This window comes from Gadus chalcogrammus, chromosome 12 (genome assembly GCF_026213295.1).
Source record: "Gadus chalcogrammus isolate NIFS_2021 chromosome 12, NIFS_Gcha_1.0, whole genome shotgun sequence".
Classification (NCBI taxonomy): Eukaryota; Metazoa; Chordata; class Actinopteri; order Gadiformes; family Gadidae; genus Gadus; species Gadus chalcogrammus.
The window spans coordinates 9,371,282-9,394,331 of record NC_079423.1 but is presented as its reverse complement, the minus strand read 5'-3'; the positions used below and the strand labels follow the sequence as shown (position 1 = coordinate 9,394,331).

At 45.1% G+C, this 23,050-nt stretch overlaps 25 non-coding genes and 2 pseudogenes across 25 annotated transcripts; all 27 read right to left on the bottom strand.

The window, feature by feature from the left end:
* Positions 1–230: 230 nt before the first annotated feature.
* Positions 231–349, bottom strand: LOC130399872 (5S ribosomal RNA). The gene has a single exon (XR_008902367.1). It is a non-coding gene; the product is annotated as a 5S ribosomal RNA (ribosomal RNA).
* A 528-nt stretch (positions 350–877) lies between these two features.
* Positions 878–996, bottom strand: LOC130395375 (5S ribosomal RNA). The gene has a single exon (XR_008898438.1). It is a non-coding gene; the product is annotated as a 5S ribosomal RNA (ribosomal RNA).
* Positions 997–1,643: 647 nt separating this feature from the next.
* Positions 1,644–1,763, bottom strand: LOC130395610 (5S ribosomal RNA). Its single transcript, XR_008898649.1, has one exon. It is a non-coding gene; the product is annotated as a 5S ribosomal RNA (ribosomal RNA).
* A 647-nt stretch (positions 1,764–2,410) lies between these two features.
* On the bottom strand, positions 2,411–2,530 carry LOC130395320 (5S ribosomal RNA). Its single transcript, XR_008898391.1, has one exon. It is a non-coding gene; the product is annotated as a 5S ribosomal RNA (ribosomal RNA).
* A 529-nt stretch (positions 2,531–3,059) lies between these two features.
* LOC130394396 (5S ribosomal RNA) lies at positions 3,060–3,178 on the bottom strand. Its single transcript, XR_008897559.1, has one exon. It is a non-coding gene; the product is annotated as a 5S ribosomal RNA (ribosomal RNA).
* A 529-nt stretch (positions 3,179–3,707) lies between these two features.
* On the bottom strand, positions 3,708–3,826 carry LOC130395485 (5S ribosomal RNA). Its single transcript, XR_008898537.1, has one exon. It is a non-coding gene; the product is annotated as a 5S ribosomal RNA (ribosomal RNA).
* A 648-nt stretch (positions 3,827–4,474) lies between these two features.
* Positions 4,475–4,594, bottom strand: LOC130395319 (5S ribosomal RNA). Its single transcript, XR_008898390.1, has one exon. It is a non-coding gene; the product is annotated as a 5S ribosomal RNA (ribosomal RNA).
* A 529-nt stretch (positions 4,595–5,123) lies between these two features.
* LOC130399871 (5S ribosomal RNA) lies at positions 5,124–5,242 on the bottom strand. The gene has a single exon (XR_008902366.1). It is a non-coding gene; the product is annotated as a 5S ribosomal RNA (ribosomal RNA).
* Positions 5,243–5,771: 529 nt separating this feature from the next.
* LOC130399870 (5S ribosomal RNA) lies at positions 5,772–5,890 on the bottom strand. Its single transcript, XR_008902365.1, has one exon. It is a non-coding gene; the product is annotated as a 5S ribosomal RNA (ribosomal RNA).
* Positions 5,891–6,419: 529 nt separating this feature from the next.
* Positions 6,420–6,539, bottom strand: LOC130396169 (5S ribosomal RNA; annotated as a pseudogene).
* A 529-nt stretch (positions 6,540–7,068) lies between these two features.
* On the bottom strand, positions 7,069–7,187 carry LOC130399868 (5S ribosomal RNA). The gene has a single exon (XR_008902363.1). It is a non-coding gene; the product is annotated as a 5S ribosomal RNA (ribosomal RNA).
* A 529-nt stretch (positions 7,188–7,716) lies between these two features.
* Positions 7,717–7,835, bottom strand: LOC130395484 (5S ribosomal RNA). The gene has a single exon (XR_008898536.1). It is a non-coding gene; the product is annotated as a 5S ribosomal RNA (ribosomal RNA).
* Positions 7,836–8,484: 649 nt separating this feature from the next.
* Positions 8,485–8,604, bottom strand: LOC130395318 (5S ribosomal RNA). Its single transcript, XR_008898389.1, has one exon. It is a non-coding gene; the product is annotated as a 5S ribosomal RNA (ribosomal RNA).
* A 528-nt stretch (positions 8,605–9,132) lies between these two features.
* Positions 9,133–9,251, bottom strand: LOC130395698 (5S ribosomal RNA). The gene has a single exon (XR_008898723.1). It is a non-coding gene; the product is annotated as a 5S ribosomal RNA (ribosomal RNA).
* A 649-nt stretch (positions 9,252–9,900) lies between these two features.
* LOC130395317 (5S ribosomal RNA) lies at positions 9,901–10,020 on the bottom strand. Its single transcript, XR_008898388.1, has one exon. It is a non-coding gene; the product is annotated as a 5S ribosomal RNA (ribosomal RNA).
* Positions 10,021–10,549: 529 nt separating this feature from the next.
* LOC130399867 (5S ribosomal RNA) lies at positions 10,550–10,668 on the bottom strand. The gene has a single exon (XR_008902362.1). It is a non-coding gene; the product is annotated as a 5S ribosomal RNA (ribosomal RNA).
* Positions 10,669–11,197: 529 nt separating this feature from the next.
* On the bottom strand, positions 11,198–11,317 carry LOC130401026 (5S ribosomal RNA). Its single transcript, XR_008903489.1, has one exon. It is a non-coding gene; the product is annotated as a 5S ribosomal RNA (ribosomal RNA).
* A 648-nt stretch (positions 11,318–11,965) lies between these two features.
* LOC130395316 (5S ribosomal RNA) lies at positions 11,966–12,085 on the bottom strand. The gene has a single exon (XR_008898387.1). It is a non-coding gene; the product is annotated as a 5S ribosomal RNA (ribosomal RNA).
* Positions 12,086–12,614: 529 nt separating this feature from the next.
* Positions 12,615–12,733, bottom strand: LOC130395483 (5S ribosomal RNA). The gene has a single exon (XR_008898535.1). It is a non-coding gene; the product is annotated as a 5S ribosomal RNA (ribosomal RNA).
* Positions 12,734–13,262: 529 nt separating this feature from the next.
* Positions 13,263–13,371, bottom strand: LOC130395947 (5S ribosomal RNA; annotated as a pseudogene).
* A 529-nt stretch (positions 13,372–13,900) lies between these two features.
* On the bottom strand, positions 13,901–14,019 carry LOC130394416 (5S ribosomal RNA). The gene has a single exon (XR_008897577.1). It is a non-coding gene; the product is annotated as a 5S ribosomal RNA (ribosomal RNA).
* Positions 14,020–17,557: 3,538 nt separating this feature from the next.
* LOC130400242 (5S ribosomal RNA) lies at positions 17,558–17,676 on the bottom strand. Its single transcript, XR_008902718.1, has one exon. It is a non-coding gene; the product is annotated as a 5S ribosomal RNA (ribosomal RNA).
* A 529-nt stretch (positions 17,677–18,205) lies between these two features.
* On the bottom strand, positions 18,206–18,324 carry LOC130397742 (5S ribosomal RNA). The gene has a single exon (XR_008900326.1). It is a non-coding gene; the product is annotated as a 5S ribosomal RNA (ribosomal RNA).
* A 2,574-nt stretch (positions 18,325–20,898) lies between these two features.
* Positions 20,899–21,017, bottom strand: LOC130394706 (5S ribosomal RNA). The gene has a single exon (XR_008897838.1). It is a non-coding gene; the product is annotated as a 5S ribosomal RNA (ribosomal RNA).
* A 519-nt stretch (positions 21,018–21,536) lies between these two features.
* LOC130401030 (5S ribosomal RNA) lies at positions 21,537–21,655 on the bottom strand. Its single transcript, XR_008903492.1, has one exon. It is a non-coding gene; the product is annotated as a 5S ribosomal RNA (ribosomal RNA).
* A 519-nt stretch (positions 21,656–22,174) lies between these two features.
* Positions 22,175–22,293, bottom strand: LOC130399528 (5S ribosomal RNA). Its single transcript, XR_008902034.1, has one exon. It is a non-coding gene; the product is annotated as a 5S ribosomal RNA (ribosomal RNA).
* Positions 22,294–22,822: 529 nt separating this feature from the next.
* Positions 22,823–22,941, bottom strand: LOC130399903 (5S ribosomal RNA). The gene has a single exon (XR_008902396.1). It is a non-coding gene; the product is annotated as a 5S ribosomal RNA (ribosomal RNA).
* Positions 22,942–23,050: the final 109 nt, after the last annotated feature.

Genomic DNA, 23,050 nt, shown 5'->3' with positions numbered 1-23,050 from the left:
GTGTTTGTGTTGGTGAAAGTTTAAGAAATATACAACTGTCGTTTCAGCTCTCTGGTGCTCCCTGCTGGCAGTATCACTATACTGTCCTCATGTTTCACAAAAACAGTTTTGAGAGACGTTGTCAGTTTTTGTATGTTGCTTAAATCCTCCAAAGCGGTTGGCAGTAAACATCAGGTCACGGTACGCCACGGTAGGCCACGGAGTCAATGAGCTCGAGTTGAAAAAGAAAAAGCTTACAGCACCTGGTATTCCCAGGCGGTCTCCCATCCAAGTACTAACCAGGCCCGACCCTGCTTAGCTTCCGAGATCAGACGAGATCGGGCATGTTCAGGGTGGTATGGCCGTAAGCAATTAGGGCAGGCGCAAAACCAGGTTTTATACAGTAGCACATAAGGAGTGAGAAAGCTGCTGAGGCTTGACGTTACACTTTTACAAAAACAATCATTAGTTAGATATAAACGGCAGTAATTGATTCAGTAGGACTCCTTATCCATGTAAACGATCATTGTGACATCTGAATTCATTAATTATCTGAAATACACTGCGTGTGCGTGTGATGTTAAATGTTTGAACCAAGGTTAACGGTTAAAGTGTCAGAGAATGGGTGGTGATTTTTGACGTCCTCCCATGATCTGAAGTGAGCGTGCGTGTTTGTGTTGGTGAAAGTTTAAGAAATGTACAACTGTCGGTTCAGCTCTCTGGTGCTCCCTGCTGGCAGTATCACTATACTGTCCTCATGTTTCACAAAAATAGTTTTGAGAGACGTTGTCAGTTTTTGTATGTTGCTTAAATCCTCCAAAGCGGTTGGCAGTAAACATCAGGTCACGGTATGCCACGGTAGGCCACGGAGGCAATGAGCTCGAGTTGAAAAAGAAAAAGCTTACAGCACCTGGAATTCCCAGGCAGTCTCCCATCCAAGTACTAACCAGGCCCAACCCTGCTTGGCTTCCAAGATCAGACGAGATCGGGCGTGTTCAGGGTCGTATGGCCGTAAGCAATTAGTGCAGGCGCAAAACCAGGTTTTATACAGTAGCACATAAGGAGTGAGAAAGCTGCTGAGGCTCGACGTTACACTCTTACAAAAACAATCATTAGTTAGATATAAACGGCAGTAATTGATTCAGTAGGACTCCTTATCCATGTAAACGATCATTGTGGCATCTGAATTCATTAATTATCTGAAATACACTGCGTGTGCGTGTGATGTTAAATGTTTGAACCAAGGTTAACGGTTAAAGTGTCAGAGAATGGGTGGTGATTTTTTGACGTCCTCCCATGATCTGAAGTGAGCGTGCGTGTTTGTGTTGGTGAAAGTTTAAGAAATGTACAACTGTCGTTTCAGCTCTCTGGTGCTCCCTGCTGGCAGTATCACTATACTGTCCTCATGTTTCACAAAAATAGTTTTGAGAGACGTTGTCAGTTTTTGTATGTTGCTTAAATCCTCCAAAGCGGTTGGCAGTAAACATCAGGTCACGGTACGCCACGGTAGGCCACGGAGGCAATGAGCTCGAGTTGAAAAAGAAAAAGCTTACAGCACCTGGTATTCCCAGGCGGTCTCCCATCCAAGTACTAACCAGGCCCGACCCTGCTTAGCTTCCGAGATCGGGCGTGTTTTTTTTTTTTCTTTTGGTGACACCCGTCACTACCTACAGCAACCTGGGCTTCTGAGGAGGTCTCCCATCCAAGTACTAACCAGGCCCGACCCTGCTTAGCTTCCGAGATCTGACGAGATCAGGCGTGTTAAGGGTGGTATGGCCGTAAGGAATTAGTGCATGCGCAAAACCAGGTTTTATACAGTAGCACATAAGGAGTGAGAAAGCTGCTGAGGCTCGACGTTACACTTTTACAAAAACAATCATTAGTTAGATATAAACGGCAGTAATTGATTCAGTAGGACTCCTTATCCATGTAAACGATCATTGTGACATCTGAATTCATTAATTATCTGAAATACACTGCATGTGCGTGTGATGTTAAATGTTTGAACCAAGGTTAACGGTTAAAGTGTCAGAGAATGGGTGGTGATTTTTTGACGTCCTCCCATGATCTGAAGTGAGCGTGCGTGTTTGTGTTGGTGAAAGTTTAAGAAATGTACAACTGTCGTTTCAGCTCTCTGGTGCTCCCTGCTGGCAGTATCACTATACTGTCCTCATGTTTCACAAAAATAGTTTTGAGAGACGTTGTCAGTTTTTGTATGTTGCTTAAATCCTCCAAAGCGGTTGGCAGTAAACATCAGGTCACGGTACGCCACGGTAGGCCACGGAGGCAATGAGCTCGAGTTGAAAAAGAAAAAGCTTACAGCACCTGGTATTCCCAGGCGGTCTCCCATCCAAGTACTAACCAGGCCCGACCCTGCTTAGCTTCCGAGATCGGGCGTGTTTTTTTTTTTTCTTTTGGTGACACCCGTCACTACCTACAGCAACCTGGGCTTCTGAGGAGGTCTCCCATCCAAGTACTAACCAGGCCCGACCCTGCTTAGCTTCCGAGATCTGACGAGATCGGGCGTGTTAAGGGTGGTATGGCCGTAAGGAATTAGTGCATGCGCAAAACCAGGTTTTATACAGTAGCACATAAGGAGTGAGAAAGCTGCTGAGGCTCGACGTTACACTTTTACAAAAACAATCATTAGTTAGATATAAACGGCAGTAATTGATTCAGTAGGACTCCTTATCCATGTAAACGATCATTGTGACATCTGAATTCATTAATTATCTGAAATACACTGCGTGAGCGTGTGATGTTAAATGTTTGAACCAAGGTTAACGGTTAAAGTGTCAGAGAATGGGTGGTGATTTTTTGACGTCCTCCCATGATCTGAAGTGAGCGTGCGTGTTTGTGTTGGTGAAAGTTTAAGAAATATACAACTGTCGTTTCAGCTCTCTGGTGCTCCCTGCTGGCAGTATCACTATACTGTCCTCATGTTTCACAAAAATAGTTTTGAGAGACGTTGTCAGTTTTTGTATGTTGCTTAAATCCTCCAAAGCGGTTGGCAGTAAACATCAGGTCACGGTACGCCACGGTAGGCCACGGAGGCAATGAGCTCGAGTTGAAAAAGAAAAAGCTTACAGCACCTGGTATTCCCAGGCGGTCTCCCATCCAAGTACTAACCAGCCCCGACCCTGCTTAGCTTCCGAGATCAGACGAGATCGGGCGTGTTCAGGGTGGTATGGCCGCAAGCAATTATTGCAGGCGCAAAACCAGGTTTTATACAGTAGCACATAAGGAGTGAGAAAGCTGCTGAGGCTCGACGTTACACATTTACAAAAACAATCATTAGTTAGATATAAACGGCAGTAATTGATTCAGTAGGACTCCTTATCCATGTAAACGATTATTGTGACATCTGAATTCATTAATTATCTGAAATACACTGCGTGTGCGTGTGATGTTAAATGTTTGAACCAAGGTTAACGGTTAAAGTGTCAGAGAATGGGTGGTGATTTTTTGACGTCCTCCCATGATCTGAAGTGAGCGTGCGTGTTTGTGTTGGTGAAAGTTTAAGAAATGTACAGCTGTCGGTTCAGCTCTCTGGTGCTCCCTGCTGGCAGTATCACTATACTGTCCTCATGTTTCACAAAAACAGTTTTGAGAGACGTTGTCAGTTTTTGTATGTTGCTTAAATCCTCCAAAGCGGTTGGCAGTAAACATCAGGTCACGGTATGCCACGGTAGGCCACGGAGGCAATGAGCTCGAGTTGAAAAAGAAAAAGCTTACAGCACCTGGAATTCCCAGGCAGTCTCCCATCCAAGTACTAACCAGGCCCGACCCTGCTTGGCTTCCAAGATCAGACGAGATCGGGCGTGTTCAGGGTCGTATGGCCGTAAGCAATTAGTGCAGGCGCAAAACCAGGTTTTATACAGTAGCACATAAGGAGTGAGAAAGCTGCTGAGGCTCGACGTTACACTCTTACAAAAACAATCATTAGTTAGATATAAACGGCAGTAATTGATTCAGTAGGACTCCTTATCCATGTAAACGATCATTGTGGCATCTGAATTCATTAATTATCTGAAATACACTGCGTGTGCGTGTGATGTTAAATGTTTGAACCAAGGTTAACGGTTAAAGTGTCAGAGAATGGGTGGTGATTTTTTGACGTCCTCCCATGATCTGAAGTGAGCGTGCGTGTTTGTGTTGGTGAAAGTTTAAGAAATGTACAACTGTCGTTTCAGCTCTCTGGTGCTCCCTGCTGGCAGTATCACTATACTGTCCTCATGTTTCACAAAAATAGTTTTGAGAGACGTTGTCAGTTTTTGTATGTTGCTTAAATCCTCCAAAGCGGTTGGCAGTAAACATCAGGTCACGGTACGCCACGGTAGGCCACGGAGGCAATGAGCTCGAGTTGAAAAAGAAAAAGCTTACAGCACCTGGTATTCCCAGGCGGTCTCCCATCCAAGTACTAACCAGGCCCGACCCTGCTTAGCTTCCGAGATCGGGCGTGTTTTTTTTTTTTTCTTTTGGTGACACCCGTCACTACCTACAGCAACCTGGGCTTCTGAGGAGGTCTCCCATCCAAGTACTAACCAGGCCCGACCCTGCTTAGCTTCCGAGATCTGACGAGATCGGGCGTGTTAAGGGTGGTATGGCCGTAAGGAATTAGTGCATGCGCAAAACCAGGTTTTATACAGTAGCACATAAGGAGTGAGAAAGCTGCTGAGGCTCGACATTACACTTTTACAAAAACAATCATTAGTTAGATATAAACGGCAGTAATTGATTCAGTAGGACTCCTTATCCATGTAAACGATCATTGTGACATCTGAATTCATTAATTATCTGAAATACACTGCGTGTGCGTGTGATGTTAAATGTTTGAACCAAGGTTAACGGTTAAAGTGTCAGAGAATGGGTGGTGATTTTTTGACGTCCTCCCATGATCTGAAGTGAGCGTGCGTGTTTGTGTTGGTGAAAGTTTAAGAAATGTACAACTGTCGGTTCAGCTCTCTGGTGCTCCCTGCTGGCAGTATCACTATACTGTCCTCATGTTTCACAAAAATAGTTTTGAGAGACGTTGTCAGTTTTTGTTTATTGCTTAAATCCTCCAAAGCGGTTGGCAGTAAACATCAGGTCACGGTACGCCACGGTAGGCCACGGAGGCAATGAGCTCGAGTTGAAAAAGAAAAAGCTTACAGCACCTGGTATTCCCAGGCGGTCTCCCATCCAAGTACTAACCAGGCCCGACCCTGCTTAGCTTCCGAGATCAGACGAGATCGGGCATGTTCAGGGTGGTATGGCCGTAAGCAATTAGGGCAGGCGCAAAACCAGGTTTTATACAGTAGCACATAAGGAGTGAGAAAGCTGCTGAGGCTCGACATTACACTTTTACAAAAACAATCATTAGTTAGATATAAACGGCAGTAATTGATTCAGTAGGACTCCTTATCCATGTAAACGATCATTGTGACATCTGAATTCATTAATTATCTGAAATACACTGCATGTGCGTGTGATGTTAAATGTTTGAACCAAGGTTAACGGTTAAAGTGTCAGAGAATGGGTGGTGATTTTTTGACGTCCTCCCATGATCTGAAGTGAGCGTGCGTGTTTGTGTTGGTGAAAGTTTAAGAAATGTACAACTGTCGGTTCAGCTCTCTGGTGCTCCCTGCTGGCAGTATCACTATACTGTCCTCATGTTTCACAAAAATAGTTTTGAGAGACGTTGTCAGTTTTTGTATGTTGCTTAAATCCTCCAAAGCGGTTGGCAGTAAACATCAGGTCACGGTACGCCACGGTAGGCCACGGAGTCAATGAGCTCGAGTTGAAAAAGAAAAAGCTTACAGCACCTGGTATTCCCAGGCGGTCTCCCATCCAAGTACTAACCAGGCCCGACCCTGCTTAGCTTCCGAGATCAGACGAGATCGGGCATGTTCAGGGTGGTATGGCCGTAAGCAATTAGGGCAGGCGCAAAACCAGGTTTTATACAGTAGCACATAAGGAGTGAGAAAGCTGCTGAGGCTTGACGTTACACTTTTACAAAAACAATCATTAGTTAGATATAAACGGCAGTAATTGATTCAGTAGGACTCCTTATCCATGTAAACGATCATTGTGACATCTGAATTCATTAATTATCTGAAATACACTGCGTGTGCGTGTGATGTTAAATGTTTGAACCAAGGTTAACGGTTAAAGTGTCAGAGAATGGGTGGTGATTTTTTGACGTCCTCCCATGATCTGAAGTGAGCGTGCGTGTTTGTGTTGGTGAAAGTTTAAGAAATGTACAACTGTCGGTTCAGCTCTCTGGTGCTCCCTGCTGGCAGTATCACTATACTGTCCTCATGTTTCACAAAAATAGTTTTGAGAGACGTTGTCAGTTTTTGTATGTTGCTTAAATCCTCCAAAGCGGTTGGCAGTAAACATCAGGTCACGGTATGCCACGGTAGGCCACGGAGGCAATGAGCTCGAGTTGAAAAAGAAAAAGCTTACAGCACCTGGTAATTCCCAGGCAGTCTCCCATCCAAGTACTAAGCAGGCCTGACCCTGCTAGGCTTCCAAGATCAGACGAGATCGGGCGTGTTCAGGGTCGTATGGCCGTAAGCAATTAGTGCAGGCGCAAAACCAGGTTTTATACAGTAGCACATAAGGAGTGAGAAAGCTGCTGAGGCTCGACGTTACACTCTTACAAAAACAATCATTAGTTAGATATAAACGGCAGTAATTGATTCAGTAGGACTCCTTATCCATGTAAACGATCATTGTGGCATCTGAATTCATTAATTATCTGAAATACACTGCGTGTGCGTGTGATGTTAAATGTTTGAACCAAGGTTAACGGTTAAAGTGTCAGAGAATGGGTGGTGATTTTTTGACGTCCTCCCATGATCTGAAGTGAGCGTGCGTGTTTGTGTTGGTGAAAGTTTAAGAAATGTACAACTGTCGTTTCAGCTCTCTGGTGCTCCCTGCTGGCAGTATCACTATACTGTCCTCATGTTTCACAAAAATAGTTTTGAGAGACGTTGTCAGTTTTTGTATGTTGCTTAAATCCTCCAAAGCGGTTGGCAGTAAACATCAGGTCACGGTACGCCACGGTAGGCCACGGAGGCAATGAGCTCGAGTTGAAAAAGAAAAAGCTTACAGCACCTGGTATTCCCAGGCGGTCTCCCATCCAAGTACTAACCAGGCCCGACCCTGCTTAGCTTCCGAGATCAGACGAGATCGGGCATGTTCAGGGTGGTATGGCCGTAAGCAATTAGGGCAGGCGCAAAACCAGGTTTTATACAGTAGCACATAAGGAGTGAGAAAGCTGCTGAGGCTTGACGTTACACTTTTACAAAAACAATCATTAGTTAGATATAAACGGCAGTAATTGATTCAGTAGGACTCCTTATCCATGTAAACGATCATTGTGACATCTGAATTCATTAATTATCTGAAATACACTGCGTGTGCGTGTGATGTTAAATGTTTGAACCAAGGTTAACGGTTAAAGTGTCAGAGAATGGGTGGTGATTTTTTGACGTCCTCCCATGATCTGAAGTGAGCGTGCGTGTTTGTGTTGGTGAAAGTTTAAGAAATGTACAACTGTCGGTTCAGCTCTCTGGTGCTCCCTGCTGGCAGTATCACTATACTGTCCTCATGTTTCACAAAAATAGTTTTGAGAGACGTTGTCAGTTTTTGTATGTTGCTTAAATCCTCCAAAGCGGTTGGCAGTAAACATCAGGTCACGGTATGCCACGGTAGGCCACGGAGGCAATGAGCTCGAGTTGAAAAAGAAAAAGCTTACAGCACCTGGAATTCCCAGGCAGTCTCCCATCCAAGTACTAACCAGGCCCGACCCTGCTTGGCTTCCAAGATCAGACGAGATCGGGCGTGTTCAGGGTCGTATGGCCGTAAGCAATTAGTGCAGGCGCAAAACCAGGTTTTATACAGTAGCACATAAGGAGTGAGAAAGCTGCTGAGGCTCGACGTTACACTCTTACAAAAACAATCATTAGTTAGATATAAACGGCAGTAATTGATTCAGTAGGACTCCTTATCCATGTAAACGATCATTGTGGACATCTGAATTCATTAATTATCTGAAATACACTGCGTGTGCGTGTGATGTTAAATGTTTGAACCAAGGTTAACGGTTAAAGTGTCAGAGAATGGGTGGTGATTTTTTGACGTCCTCCCATGATCTGAAGTGAGCGTGCGTGTTTGTGTTGGTGAAAGTTTAAGAAATGTACAACTGTCGTTTCAGCTCTCTGGTGCTCCCTGCTGGCAGTATCACTATACTGTCCTCATGTTTCACAAAAATAGTTTTGAGAGACGTTGTCAGTTTTTGTATGTTGCTTAAATCCTCCAAAGCGGTTGGCAGTAAACATCAGGTCACGGTACGCCACGGTAGGCCACGGAGGCAATGAGCTCGAGTTGAAAAAGAAAAAGCTTACAGCACCTGGTATTCCCAGGCGGTCTCCCATCCAAGTACTAACCAGGCCCGACCCTGCTTAGCTTCCGAGATCGGGCGTGTTTTTTTTTTTTTCTTTTGGTGACACCCGTCACTACCTACAGCAACCTGGGCTTCTGAGGAGGTCTCCCATCCAAGTACTAACCAGGCCCGACCCTGCTTAGCTTCCGAGATCTGACGAGATCGGGCGTGTTAAGGGTGGTATGGCCGTAAGGAATTAGTGCATGCGCAAAACCAGGTTTTATACAGTAGCACATAAGGAGTGAGAAAGCTGCTGAGGCTCGACATTACACTTTACAAAAACAATCATTAGTTAGATATAAACGGCAGTAATTGATTCAGTAGGACTCCTTATCCATGTAAACGATCATTGTGACATCTGAATTCATTAATTATCTGAAATACACTGCGTGTGCGTGTGATGTTAAATGTTTGAACCAAGGTTAACGGTTAAAGTGTCAGAGAATGGGTGGTGATTTTTTGACGTCCTCCCATGATCTGAAGTGAGCGTGCGTGTTTGTGTTGGTGAAAGTTTAAGAAATGTACAACTGTCGGTTCAGCTCTCTGGTGCTCCCTGCTGGCAGTATCACTATACTGTCCTCATGTTTCACAAAAATAGTTTTGAGAGACGTTGTCAGTTTTTGTATGTTGCTTAAATCCTCCAAAGCGGTTGGCAGTAAACATCAGGTCACGGTATGCCACGGTAGGCCACGGAGGCAATGAGCTCGAGTTGAAAAAGAAAAAGCTTACAGCACCTGGAATTCCCAGGCAGTCTCCCATCCAAGTACTAACCAGGCCCGACCCTGCTTGGCTTCCAAGATCAGACGAGATCGGGTGTGTTCTGGGTCGTATGGCCGTAAGCAATTAGTGCAGGCGCAAAACCAGGTTTTATACAGTAGCACATAAGGAGTGAGAAAGCTGCTGAGGCTCGACGTTACACTCTTACAAAAACAATCATTAGTTAGATATAAACGGCAGTAATTGATTCAGTAGGACTCCTTATCCATGTAAACGATCATTGTGGCATCTGAATTCATTAATTATCTGAAATACACTGCGTGTGCGTGTGATGTTAAATGTTTGAACCAAGGTTAACGGTTAAAGTGTCAGAGAATGGGTGGTGATTTTTTGACGTCCTCCCATGATCTGAAGTGAGCGTGCGTGTTTGTGTTGGTGAAAGTTTAAGAAATGTACAACTGTCGTTTCAGCTCTCTGGTGCTCCCTGCTGGCAGTATCACTATACTGTCCTCATGTTTCACAAAAATAGTTTTGAGAGACGTTGTCAGTTTTTGTATGTTGCTTAAATCCTCCAAAGCGGTTGGCAGTAAACATCAGGTCACGGTACGCCACGGTAGGCCACGGAGGCAATGAGCTCGAGTTGAAAAAGAAAAAGCTTACAGCACCTGGTATTCCCAGGCGGTCTCCCATCCAAGTACTAACCAGGCCCGACCCTGCTTAGCTTCCGAGATCGGGCGTGTTTTTTTTTTTTTTCTTTTGGTGACACCCGTCACTACCTACAGCAACCTGGGCTTCTGAGGAGGTCTCCCATCCAAGTACTAACCAGGCCCGACCCTGCTTAGCTTCCGAGATCTGACGAGATCGGGCGTGTTAAGGGTGGTATGGCCGTAAGGAATTAGTGCATGCGCAAAACCAGGTTTTATACAGTAGCACATAAGGAGTGAGAAAGCTGCTGAGGCTCGACGTTACACTTTTACAAAAACAATCATTAGTTAGATATAAACGGCAGTAATTGATTCAGTAGGACTCCTTATCCATGTAAACGATCATTGTGACATCTGAATTCATTAATTATCTGAAATACACTGCGTGAGCGTGTGATGTTAAATGTTTGAACCAAGGTTAACGGTTAAAGTGTCAGAGAATGGGTGGTGATTTTTTGACGTCCTCCCATGATCTGAAGTGAGCGTGCGTGTTTGTGTTGGTGAAAGTTTAAGAAATATACAACTGTCGTTTCAGCTCTCTGGTGCTCCCTGCTGGCAGTATCACTATACTGTCCTCATGTTTCACAAAAATAGTTTTGAGAGACGTTGTCAGTTTTTGTATGTTGCTTAAATCCTCCAAAGCGGTTGGCAGTAAACATCAGGTCACGGTACGCCACGGTAGGCCACGGAGGCAATGAGCTCGAGTTGAAAAAGAAAAAGCTTACAGCACCTGGTATTCCCAGGCGGTCTCCCATCCAAGTACTAACCAGGCCCGACCCTGCTTAGCTTCCGAGATCAGACGAGATCGGGCATGTTCAGGGTGGTATGGCCGTAAGCAATTAGGGCAGGCGCAAAACCAGGTTTTATACAGTAGCACATAAGGAGTGAGAAAGCTGCTGAGGCTTGACGTTACACTTTTACAAAAACAATCATTAGTTAGATATAAACGGCAGTAATTGATTCAGTAGGACTCCTTATCCATGTAAACGATCATTGTGACATCTGAATTCATTAATTATCTGAAATACACTGCGTGTGCGTGTGATGTTAAATGTTTGAACCAAGGTTAACGGTTAAAGTGTCAGAGAATGGGTGGTGATTTTTTGACGTCCTCCCATGATCTGAAGTGAGCGTGCGTGTTTGTGTTGGTGAAAGTTTAAGAAATGTACAACTGTCGGTTCAGCTCTCTGGTGCTCCCTGCTGGCAGTATCACTATACTGTCCTCATGTTTCACAAAAATAGTTTTGAGAGACGTTGTCAGTTTTTGTATGTTGCTTAAATCCTCCAAAGCGGTTGGCAGTAAACATCAGGTCACGGTATGCCACGGTAGGCCACGGAGGCAATGAGCTCGAGTTGAAAAAGAAAAAGCTTACAGCACCTGGAATTCCCAGGCAGGTCTCCCATCCAAGTACTAACCAGGCCCGACCCTGCTTAGCTTCCGAGATCAGACGAGATCGGGCGTGTTCAGGGTGGTATGGCCGTAAGCAATTAGTGCAGGCGCAAAACCAGGTTTTATACAGTAGCACATAAGGAGTGAGAAAGCTGCTGAGGCTCGACGTTACACTCTTACAAAAACAATCATTAGTTAGATATAAACGGCAGTAATTGATTCAGTAGGACTCCTTATCCATGTAAACGATCATTGTGACATCTGAATTCATTAATTATCTGAAATACACTGCGTGTGCGTGTGATGTTAAATGTTTGAACCAAGGTTAACGGTTAAAGTGTCAGAGAATGGGTGGTGATTTTTTGACGTCCTCCCATGATCTGAAGTGAGCGTGCGTGTTTGTGTTGGTGAAAGTTTAAGAAATGTACAACTGTCGTTTCAGCTCTCTGGTGCTCCCTGCTGGCAGTATCACTATACTGTCCTCATGTTTCACAAAAATAGTTTTGAGAGACGTTGTCAGTTTTTGTATGTTGCTTAAATCCTCCAAAGCGGTAGGCAGTAAACATCAGGTCACGGTACGCCACGGTAGGCCACGGAGGCAATGAGCTCGAGTTGAAAAAGAAAAAGCTTACAGCACCTGGTATTCCCAGGCGGTCTCCCATCCAAGTACTAACCAGGCCCGACCCTGCTTAGCTTCCGAGATCGGGCGTGTTTTTTTTTTTTTCTTTTGGTGACACCCGTCACTACCTACAGCAACCTGGGCTTCTGAGGAGGTCTCCCATCCAAGTACTAACCAGGCCCGACCCTGCTTAGCTTCCGAGATCTGACGAGATCGGGCGTGTTAAGGGTGGTATGGCCGTAAGGAATTAGTGCATGCGCAAAACCAGGTTTTATACAGTAGCACATAAGGAGTGAGAAAGCTGCTGAGGCTCGACGTTACACTTTTACAAAAACAATCATTAGTTAGATATAAACGGCAGTAATTGATTCAGTAGGACTCCTTATCCATGTAAACGATCATTGTGACATCTGAATTCATTAATTATCTGAAATACACTGCGTGTGCGTGTGATGTTAAATGTTTGAACCAAGGTTAACGGTTAAAGTGTCAGAGAATGGGTGGTGATTTTTTGACGTCCTCCCATGATCTGAAGTGAGCGTGCGTGTTTGTGTTGGTGAAAGTTTAAGAAATGTACAACTGTCGGTTCAGCTCTCTGGTGCTCCCTGCTGGCAGTATCACTATACGGTCCTCATGTTTCACAAAAATAGTTTTGAGAGACGTTGTCAGTTTTTGTATGTTGCTTAAATCCTCCAAAGCGGTTGGCAGTAAACATCAGGTCACGGTATGCCACGGTAGGCCACGGAGGCAATGAGCTCGAGTTGAAAAAGAAAAAGCTTACAGCACCTGGAATTCCCAGGCAGTCTCCCATCCAAGTACTAACCAGGCCCGACCCTGCTTGGCTTCCAAGATCAGACGAGATCGGGCGTGTTCAGGGTCGTATGGCCGTAAGCAATTAGTGCAGGCGCAAAACCAGGTTTTATACAGTAGCACATAAGGAGTGAGAAAGCTGCTGAGGCTCGACGTTACACTCTTACAAAAACAATCATTAGTTAGATATAAACGGCAGTAATTGATTCAGTAGGACTCCTTATCCATGTAAACGATCATTGTGGCATCTGAATTCATTAATTATCTGAAATACACTGCGTGTGCGTGTGATGTTAAATGTTTGAACCAAGGTTAACGGTTAAAGTGTCAGAGAATGGGTGGTGATTTTTTGACGTCCTCCCATGATCTGAAGTGAGCGTGCGTGTTTGTGTTGGTGAAAGTTTAAGAAATGTACAACTGTCGTTTCAGCTCTCTGGTGCTCCCTGCTGGCAGTATCACTATACTGTCCTCATGTTTCACAAAAATAGTTTTGAGAGACGTTGTCAGTTTTTGTATGTTGCTTAAATCCTCCAAAGCGGTTGGCAGTAAACATCAGGTCACGGTACGCCACGGTAGGCCACGGAGGCATTGAGCTCGAGTTGAAAAAGAAAAAGCTTACAGCACCTGGTATTCCCAGGCGGTCTCCCATCCAAGTACTAACCAGGCCCGACCCTGCTTAGCTTCCGAGATCGGGCGTGTTCAGGGTGGTATGGCCGTAAGGAATTAGTGCAGGCGCAAAACCAGGTTTTATACAGTAGCACATAAGGAGTGAGAAAGCTGCTGAGGCTCGACATTACACTTTTACAAAAACAATCATTAGTTAGATATAAACGGCAGTAATTGATTCAGTAGGACTCCTTATCCATGTAAACGATCATTGTGACATCTGAATTCATTAATTATCTGAAATACACTGCGTGTGCGTGTGATGTTAAATGTTTGAACCAAGGTTAACGGTTAAAGTGTCAGAGAATGGGTGGTGATTTTTTGACGTCCTCCCATGATCTGAAGTGAGCGTGCGTGTTTGTGTTGGTGAAAGTTTAAGAAATGTACAACTGTCGGTTCAGCTCTCTGGTGCTCCCTGCTGGCAGTATCACTATACTGTCCTCATGTTTCACAAAAATAGTTTTGAGAGACGCTGTCAGTTTTTGTATATTGCTTAAATCCTCCAAAGCGGTTGGCAGTAAACATCAGGTCACGGTACGCCACGGTAGGCCACGGAGGCAATGAGCTCGAGTTGAAAAAGAAAAAGCTTACAGCACCTGGTATTCCCAGGCGGTCTCCCATCCAAGTACTAACCAGGCCCGACCCTGCTTAGCTTCCGAGATCAGACGAGATCAGGCGTGTTCAGGTTGGTATGGCCGCAAGCAATTAGTGCAGGCGCAAAACCAGATTTTATACAGTAGCACATAAGGAGTGAGAAAGCTGCTGAGGCTTGACGTTACACTTTTACAAAAACAATCATTAGTTAGATATAAACGGCAGTAATTGATTCAGTAGGACTCCTTATCCATGTAAACGATCATTGTGACATCTGAATTCATTAATTATCTGAAATACACTGCGTGTGCGTGTGATGTTAAATGTTTGAACCAAGGTTAACGGTTAAAGTGTCAGAGAATGGGTGGTGATTTTTTGATGTCCTCCCATGATCTGAAGTGAGCGTGCGTGTTTGCGTTGGTGAAAGTTTAAGAAATGTACAACTGTCGGTTCAGCTCTCTGGTGCTCCCTGCTGGCAGTATCACTATACTGTCCTCATGTTTCACAAAAATAGTTTTGAGAGACGTTGTCAGTTTTTGATTGTTGCTTAAATCCTCCAAAGCGGTTGGCAGTAAACATCAGGTCACGGTACGCCACGGTAGGCCACGGAGTCAATGAGCTCGAGTTGAAAAAGAAAAAGCTTACAGCACCTGGTATTCCCAGGCGGTCTCCCATCCAAGTACTAACCAGGCCCGACCCTGCTTAGCTTCCGAGATCTGACGAGATCGGGCGTGTTTTTTTTTTTTTTTTTTTTTTTTTTTTTTTTTTTTAAATTCCGTATTTACAGTAATTTACAATCTTTTACGGTCATAACCAAACACAGTATGACACACAGAAGACATACAGACAGTTGATAATCACAAATGTACGCAACAATCATATAGAGAGGTTAACCCTAATCATACACAACAAACATTTGCGTCGGAGTGGTCTGCCAGGTCTTAACAAGCAGGAAAAACAATGCCCACACTACACACTAAATCCTAACGTCCCTGATTCCGTTACCATGACTAAAGTGCTGTTCCTAACAAAATACTTGTGAAAATCCTCCCCTTCCCATCATTCAGAACCTCCTTCACATTCCCAACCACATCCTCCTTTACAAGTATTGCCACACCACACGATCTTGCCGTCCCACAATTGACGAATAACAGTCCCCTCCATTTCTCCTTGATTTCTGGCATTTTAGCCTGTGTCCAGTTTGTTTCCTGCAGCACTAAAATATCGGATTTAAAATTGATTAACACCTCATCAAACTTCGCCATATTGTTAAGACCGTTGATATTAATTGATGTGAGTGTGACCATTGAAATCAAAAGACACAGAGTGGGTATTACTGTTAAAATCATTTTTTTTTTTTACGTACCCCTTTCTTTTTCAAGTTCCTCTGTTCCTCATCGGAATCAACCCCTCTCCTGCGTCTGACCCTGGGCGCCCTCTCCCTACAAACACCCAACGCCTCATTCCCAGACTTATTCTCCCTCTCCCTTCCATCAGCCAGTGTGGGGGGGGAAATTATAGGCGCCATACCACGCCAATGAGACGCGTCGGCTGTAGCCTCAATAGTCACAGCACAAGACCCCCAGGCTGCATCTTCCTCTACTGTAGGCCACCCGGGCGCCTGTAAAGAGAGGAGCCCCGCTTGAGAGCTCCTGCCCCCCCCCCAACCCTGTGCCCCCATCTCCCCCTGATGCCGGGGCCATTGACACAACCAAATCCACTTCTAGGCTAGCCCCCGTGCCATGTCCCGCCTCGTTCCCCAACTGTCCAGACCCCCGCGGCACCTTGGCTACGCCCTCCGCTGGTGTAGGGTGCCCAGATGCCGGTAGAGAGGAAAGCTCTCCTTGAGAGCTTTGCCCCCCGGGCAACCCCATGCCCCCCACACCCGGGTCCTTCAGCACAACCTGTAGCTGACTGTCCAAGACTGTCTCCCCGTCAGACAGCTCCCCGTGCTCCATCTCCTCTTCCGCACTCTCTTCCCCTCCACTTTCCTCACTCTCCAACGATACAGCCCTTGAGTCTGGGTCAACTGAGAGGGCACCCCCTCCCACCTGCTCCTCCTTACACACACAATTTCCCTTTCTATTACCACACTCTCTGCATTTAATCACAGCCACACACTCCCTTGCATAGTGTCCCTGCTTCCCGCACTTCCGACAGAGGAAGTCAGGACAGTCCCTCACTATATTTCCAGGCTGGATGCACAATCTACACACCTTTAATTGTCTGTCATGGATGACTCGGAAATATTCAGCACCCTTTTCAGTGTCAAAACGTGTGGACCAAGGCAAGGACCGTACTTCCTTGTTAAACTTCACCTTAACAAACCGTGTACCCTCACATATGGTCATCCCAGGCCACTTCCTCCTTGCAATCGGCGAAACTGCCTCCACACCCCAGTCCGCAAGCTTCTTCAGAATCTCCTCATCCGTAATGTACACTGGTAGACTCATAAAGGACACCACCATCTCATCTGCAGTCAAGTCTTTTGCGACGACGCTGGTCCCCCTTATCCTAAAACCATCCAACAATCGCCTCTTCCCGTTGGGGTGATTCATCGTTACTTCATATTGGTTCAATGAGAGGTAGCGACATCCCAAGACCAATCCACATACACTCTGCATCGCCCTTAGCATCTCCATCATCGGGATTTTCTCCTCTCCCACAAGCTCCACAGCCACAGACAACTCCCTGCAGTAGCTCGGGCCACCATCCGCAACCTTGTCCTCCTTCTCTCTTGTTGCTCTCTCCGCAGTCACCGGTCTCCCGCCTAGTACGTCCTCCGATGTCCTCTTCGCCACACAACCACCATCCGTCACCGCAGCAGGAGCCGTGTTCCGTTCCATGCCGTCTTCCATTCGAGTTTTCGAAACCGCGTGAGACATCGAAAAAAAACCGAACTAAAGTATACTAATACTCCCCCAAACAGCAAGCTGTCGGGGGAATAAACGACTAGACGCAAAACTAACCAAAAAAATATCTATAAATACTTGATTTACCACCAAAAGAATCCTCGCTCCAACACCGTCCTCCTCTCACCACTCAAGCACACCAAACACTTCCTCAATGGGCGTATCACTTCCTCAATGGGCGTGTTCAGGGTGGTATGGCCGTAAGCATTTAGTGCAGGCGCAAAACCAGGTTTTATACAGTAGCACATAAGGAGTGAGAAAGCTGCTGAGGCTCGACGTTACACTTTTACAAAAACAATCATTAGTTAGATATAAACGGCAGTAATTGATTCAGTAGGACTCCTTATCCATGTAAACGATCATTGTGACATCTGAATTCATTAATTATCTGAAATACACTGCGTGTGCGTGTGATGTTAAATGTTTGAACCAAGGTTAACAGTTAAAGTGTAAGAGAATGGGTGGTGATTTTTTGACGTCCTCCCATGATCTGAAGTGAGCGTGCGTGTTTGTGTTGGTGAAAGTTTAAGAAATGTACAACTGTCGGTTCAGCTCTCTGGTGCTCCCTGCTGGCAGTATCACTATACTGTCCTCATGTTTCACAAAAATAGTTTTGAGAGACGTTGTCAGTTTTTGTATGTTGCTTAAATCCTCCAAAGCGGTTGGCAGTAAACATCAGGTCACGGTACGCCACGGTAGGCCACGGAGGCAATGAGCTCGAGTTGAAAAAGAATAAGCTTACAGCACCTGCTATTCCCAGGCGGTCTCCCATCCAAGTACTAACCAGGCCCGACCCTGCTTAGCTTCCGAGATCAGACGAGATCGGGCGTGTTCAGGGTGGTATGGCCGTAAGCAATTAGTGCAGGCGCAAAACCAGGTTTTATACAGTAGCACATAAGGAGTGAGAAAGCTGCTGAGGCTCGACGTTACACTCTTACAAAAACAATCATTAGTTAGATATAAACGGCAGTAATTGATTCAGTAGGACTCCTTATCCATGTAAACGATCATTGTGACATCTGAATTCATTAATTATCTGAAATACACTGCGTGTGCGTGTGATGTTAAATGTTTGAACCAAGGTTAACGGTTAAAGTGTCAGAGAATGGGTGGTGATTTTTTGACGTCCTCCCATGATCTGAAGTGAGCGTGCGTGTTTGTGTTGGTGAAAGTTTAAGAAATGTACAACTGTCGGTTCAGCGCTCTGGTGCTCCCTGCTGGCAGTATCACTATACTGTCCTCATGTTTCACAAAAATAGTTTTGAGAGACGTTGTCAGTTTTTGTATGTTGCTTAAATCCTCCAAAGCGGTTGGCAGTAAACATCAGGTCACGGTACGCCACGGTAGGCCACGAAGTCAATGAGCTCGAGTTGAAAAAGAAAAAGCTTACAGCACCTGGTATTCCCAGGCGGTCTCCCATCCAAGTACTAACCAGGCCCGACCCTGCTTAGCTTCCGAGATCAGACGAGATCGGGCGTGTTCAGGGTGGTATGGCCGTAAGCGATTAGTGCAGGCGCAAAACCAGGTTTTATACAGTAGCACATAAGGAGTGTGAAAGCTGCTGAGGCTCGACGTTACACTTTTACAAAAACAATCATTAGTTAGATATAAACGGCAGTAATTGATTCAGTAGGACTCCTTATCCATGTAAACGATCATTGTGACATCTGAATTCATTAATTATCTGAAATACACTGCGTGTGCGTGTGATGTTAAATGTTTGAACCAAGGTTAACGGTTAAAGTGTCAGAGAAAGGGTGGTGATTTTTTGACGTCCTCCCATGATCTGAAGTGAGCGTGCGTGTTTGTGTTGGTGAAAGTTTAAGAAATGTACAACTGTCGGTTCAGCTCTCTGGTGCTCCCTGCTGGCAGTATCACTATACTGTCCTCATGTTTCACAAAAATAGTTTTGAGAGACGTTGTCAGTTTTTGTATGTTGCTTAAATCCTCCAAAGCGGTTGGCAGTAAACATCAGGTCACGGTACGCCACGGTAGGCCACGGAGGCAATGAGCTCGAGTTGAAAAAGAATAAGCTTACAGCACCTGCTATTCCCAGGCGGTCTCCCATCCAAGTACTAACCAGGCCCGACCCTGCTTAGCTTCCAAGATCAGGGCCCCGTTTCCCGAAAGCGCCGTTAGCCTAAGTGGATCGTGAGGTGCGTCGAAAGGGCATCGTAGAGTTTTCACCGCGTTTCCCGAAAGCATCGTGGGGAACGAACGTCTTGAAAACGCTCGTAGCTAACGAGTACTCCAGGGGTGCTCGTAGGTACTCGTAGGACGCTAAGAGCATCGTCAGCTATAGCCTCAGTGGCGACACCATCGGACATTCCGTCTATTGGATGCGTTTTATTAAAACGCATTGCGCCTTTATGTTCTTAGTTTGGTAATTAATAAAGATTATTAATTAATTTATTAATAAAGATGTTCAAATGGCCAAAATAAAACGGGACAGTCCAGAAAATGTTTGCGCAGGCAGGGCACTCAAAATGTGTGAGAGAAAGTGGGGGGATTTGTGCAGACTGACATAGGCTACTCATAAAACGTAGCATAAAATAATGTAACAAATAAATTAAAATTAAACAAATTAAAAAAAATAAAAAATAACGAAATTAAAGAAATTAAAAAAAATAAGAAAATAAAGAAATACATTTTTTTATAAGAAAACAAGCAACGGAGCAGGCAAAAGGCTGGGATATGGTGGGGATTGGTCACGTTGACAGGAATGTTTAGTGACATGAGGGAGGGTGGAGGGGGTTAAAAAAAAGTCTCAATCACTATCCGACGCGCATGAAAACCAGCCGCGTAGTTATGAGGGAGGCCGTCCTCACACCGATCTTCCTCATCGTCATCGTCCTCAACGTCCTCCGGTTCAAGCAATGCCACCCCAGCCTTAGCTGCAATGTTGTGCAACATAGCCGTCACACATATCACGGCGCATGACTTGGCCGGAGAAAACTGGAGCCCTCCGCCTGACTTGTGACTGACTTGCATCTAAAGCGATCCCGATCGTGCGCTCAACGATGCACCGGGCCAGACGGTGGGCTTCGTTGCATTCCTCATCATGGACGTCTCCCGGGTTATTCACAGGTGTGAAGAGGAATTATTTAAGGGGGGAAAATGCCGTGAAACGCACAGTGCATTCAAGATTAGGACTGATATATGTCGGTTTAAGCCTAATCAATTGTGTTTTAATGTCTTTAGCATTCATATAATTGCAGTCTATTTTTTTCGTAGGCTTCTCTGCTGTTGTCCTTGATGGGGATATATTTTAACCCTTTTTAACACAATTTTCCTGCGACATTCCTGCGTCTCCCCCTCCTACGGAGCCCATTTCAGCACCGTGTCAGTAGACAGTTACAATCCTACGACGTCGTGAGTGCAGCGAATGCGCGTTCACGTTAAGAGGAGTTTCGGGAAACGCTCCAAAGAAATAGACGATGGATCGCAAGATCCATCGTGAGAATGATCGTACGAGCGAAGATCCATCGTTATCGGGAAACGGGGCCCAGACGAGATCGGGCGTGTTCAGGGTGGTTTGGCCGTAAGCAATTAGTAGAGGCGCAAAACCAGGTTTTATACAGTAGCACATAAGGAGTGAGAAAGCTGCTGAGGCTTGACGTTACACTTTTACAAAAACAATCATTAGTTAGATATAAACGGCAGTAATTGATTCAGTAGGACTCCTTATCCATGTAAACGATCATTGTGACATCTGAATTCATTAATTATCTGAAACACACTGCGTGTGCGTGTGATGTTAAATGTTTGAACCAAGGTTAACGGTTAAAGTGTCAGAGAATGGGTGGTGATTTTTTGACGTCCTCCCATGATCTGAAGTGAGCGTGCGTGTTTGTGTTGGTGAAAGTTTAAGAAATGTACAACTGTCGGTTCAGCTCTCTGGTGCTCCCTGCTGGCAGTATCACTATACTGTCCTCATGTTTCACAAAAACAGTTTTGAGAGACGTTGTCAGTTTTAGTATGTTGCTTAAATCCTCCAAAGCGGTTGGCAGTAAACATCAGGTCACGGTACGCCACGGTAGGCCACGGAGGCAATGAGCTCGAGTTGAAAAAGAAAAAGCTTACAGCACCTAGTATTCCCAGGCGGTCTCCCATCCAAGTACTAACCAGCCCCGACCCTGCTTAGCTTCCGAGATCAGACGAGATCGGGCGTGTTCAGGGTGGTATGGCCGTAAGCAATTAGTGCAGGCGCAAAACCAGGTTTTATACAGTAGCACATAAGGAGTGAGAAAGCTGCTGAGGCTCGACGTTACACTCTTACAAAAACAATCATTAGTTAGATATAAACGGCAGTAATTGATTCAGTAGGACTCCTTATCCATGTAAACCATCATTGTGACATCTGAATTCATTAATTATCTGAAAAACACTGCGTGTGCGTGTGATGTTAAATGTTTGAACCAAGGTTAACGGTTAAAGTGTCAGAGAATGGGTGGTGATTTTTTGACGTCCTCCCATGATCTGAAGTGAGCGTGCGTGTTTGTGTTGGTGAAAGTTTAAGAAATGTACAACTGTCGGTTCAGCTCTCTGGTGCTCCCTGCTGGCAGTATCACTATACTGTCCTCATGTTTCACAAAAATAGTTTTGAGAGACGTTGTCAGTTTTTGTATGTTGCTTAAATCCTCCAAAGCGGTTGGCAGTAAACATCAGGTCACGGTACGCCACGGAGTCAATGAGCTCGAGTTGAAAAAGAAAAAGCTTACAGCACCTGGTATTCCCAGGCGGACTCCCATCCAAGTACTAAGCAGGCCCGACCCTGCTTAGCTTCCGAGATCAGACGAGATCGGGCGTGTTCAGGGTGGTATGGCCGTAAGCAATTAGTGCAGGCGCAAAACCAGGTTTCATACAGTAGCACATAAGGAGTGAGAAAGCTGCTGAGGCCCGACGTTACACTCTTACAAAAACAATCATTAGTTAGATATAAACGGCAGTAATTGATTCAGTAGGACTCCTTATCCATGTAAACCATCATTGTGACATCTGAATTCATTAATTATCTGAAAAACACTGCGTGTGCGTGTGATGTTAAATGTTTGAACCAAGGTTAACGGTTAAAGTGTCAGAGAATGGGTGGTGATTTTTTGACGTCCTCCCATGATCTGAAGTGAGCGTGCGTGTTTGTGTTGGTGAAAGTTTAAGAAATGTACAACTGTCGGTTCAGCTCTCTGGTGCTCCCTGCTGGCAGTATCACTATACTGTCCTCATGTTTCACAAAAATAGTTTTGAGAGACGTTGTCAGTTTTTGTATGTTGCTTAAATCCTCCAAAGCGGTTGGCAGTAAACATCAGGTCACGGTACGCCACGGAGTCAATGAGCTCGAGTTGAAAAAAAAATAGCTTACAGCACCTGGTATTCCCAGGCGGTCTCCCATCCAGGTACTAACCAGGCCCGACCCTGCTTAGCTTCCGAGATCAGACGAGATCGGGCGTGTTCAGGGTGGTATGGCCGTAAGCAATTAGTGCAGGCGCAAAACCAGGTTTTATACAGTAGCACATAAGGAGTGAGAAAGCTGCTGAGGCTTGACGTTACACTTTTACAAAAACAATCATTAGTTAGATATAAACGGCAGTAATTGATTCAGTAGGACTCCTTATCCATGTAAACGATCATTGTGACATCTGAATTCATTAATTATCTGAAATACACTGCGTGTGCGTGTGATGTTAAATGTTTGAACCAAGGTTAACGGTTAAAGTGTCAGAGAATGGGTGGTGATTTTTTGATGTCCTCCCATGATCTGAAGTGAGCGTGCGTGTTTGTGTTGGTGAAAGTTTAAGAAATGTACAACTGTCGGTTCAGCTCTCTGGTGCTCCCTGCTGGCAGTATCACTATACTGTCCTCATGTTTCACAAAAATAGTTTTGAGAGACGTTGTCAGTTTTTGTATGTTGCTTAAATCCTCCAAAGCGGTTGGCAGTAAACATCAGGTCACGGTACGCCACGGTAGGCCACGGAGTCAATGAGCTCGAGTTGAAAAAGAAAAAGCTTACAGCACCTGGTATTCCCAGGCGGTCTCCCATCCAAGTACTAACCAGGCCCGACCCTGCTTAGCTTCCGAGATCAGACGAGATCGGGCGTATTCAGGGTGGAATGGCCGTAAGCAATTAGTGCAGGCGCAAAACCAGGTTTTATACAGTAGCACATAAGGAGTGAGAAAGCTGCTGAGGCTCGACGTTACACTTTTACAAAAACAATCATTAGTTAGATATAA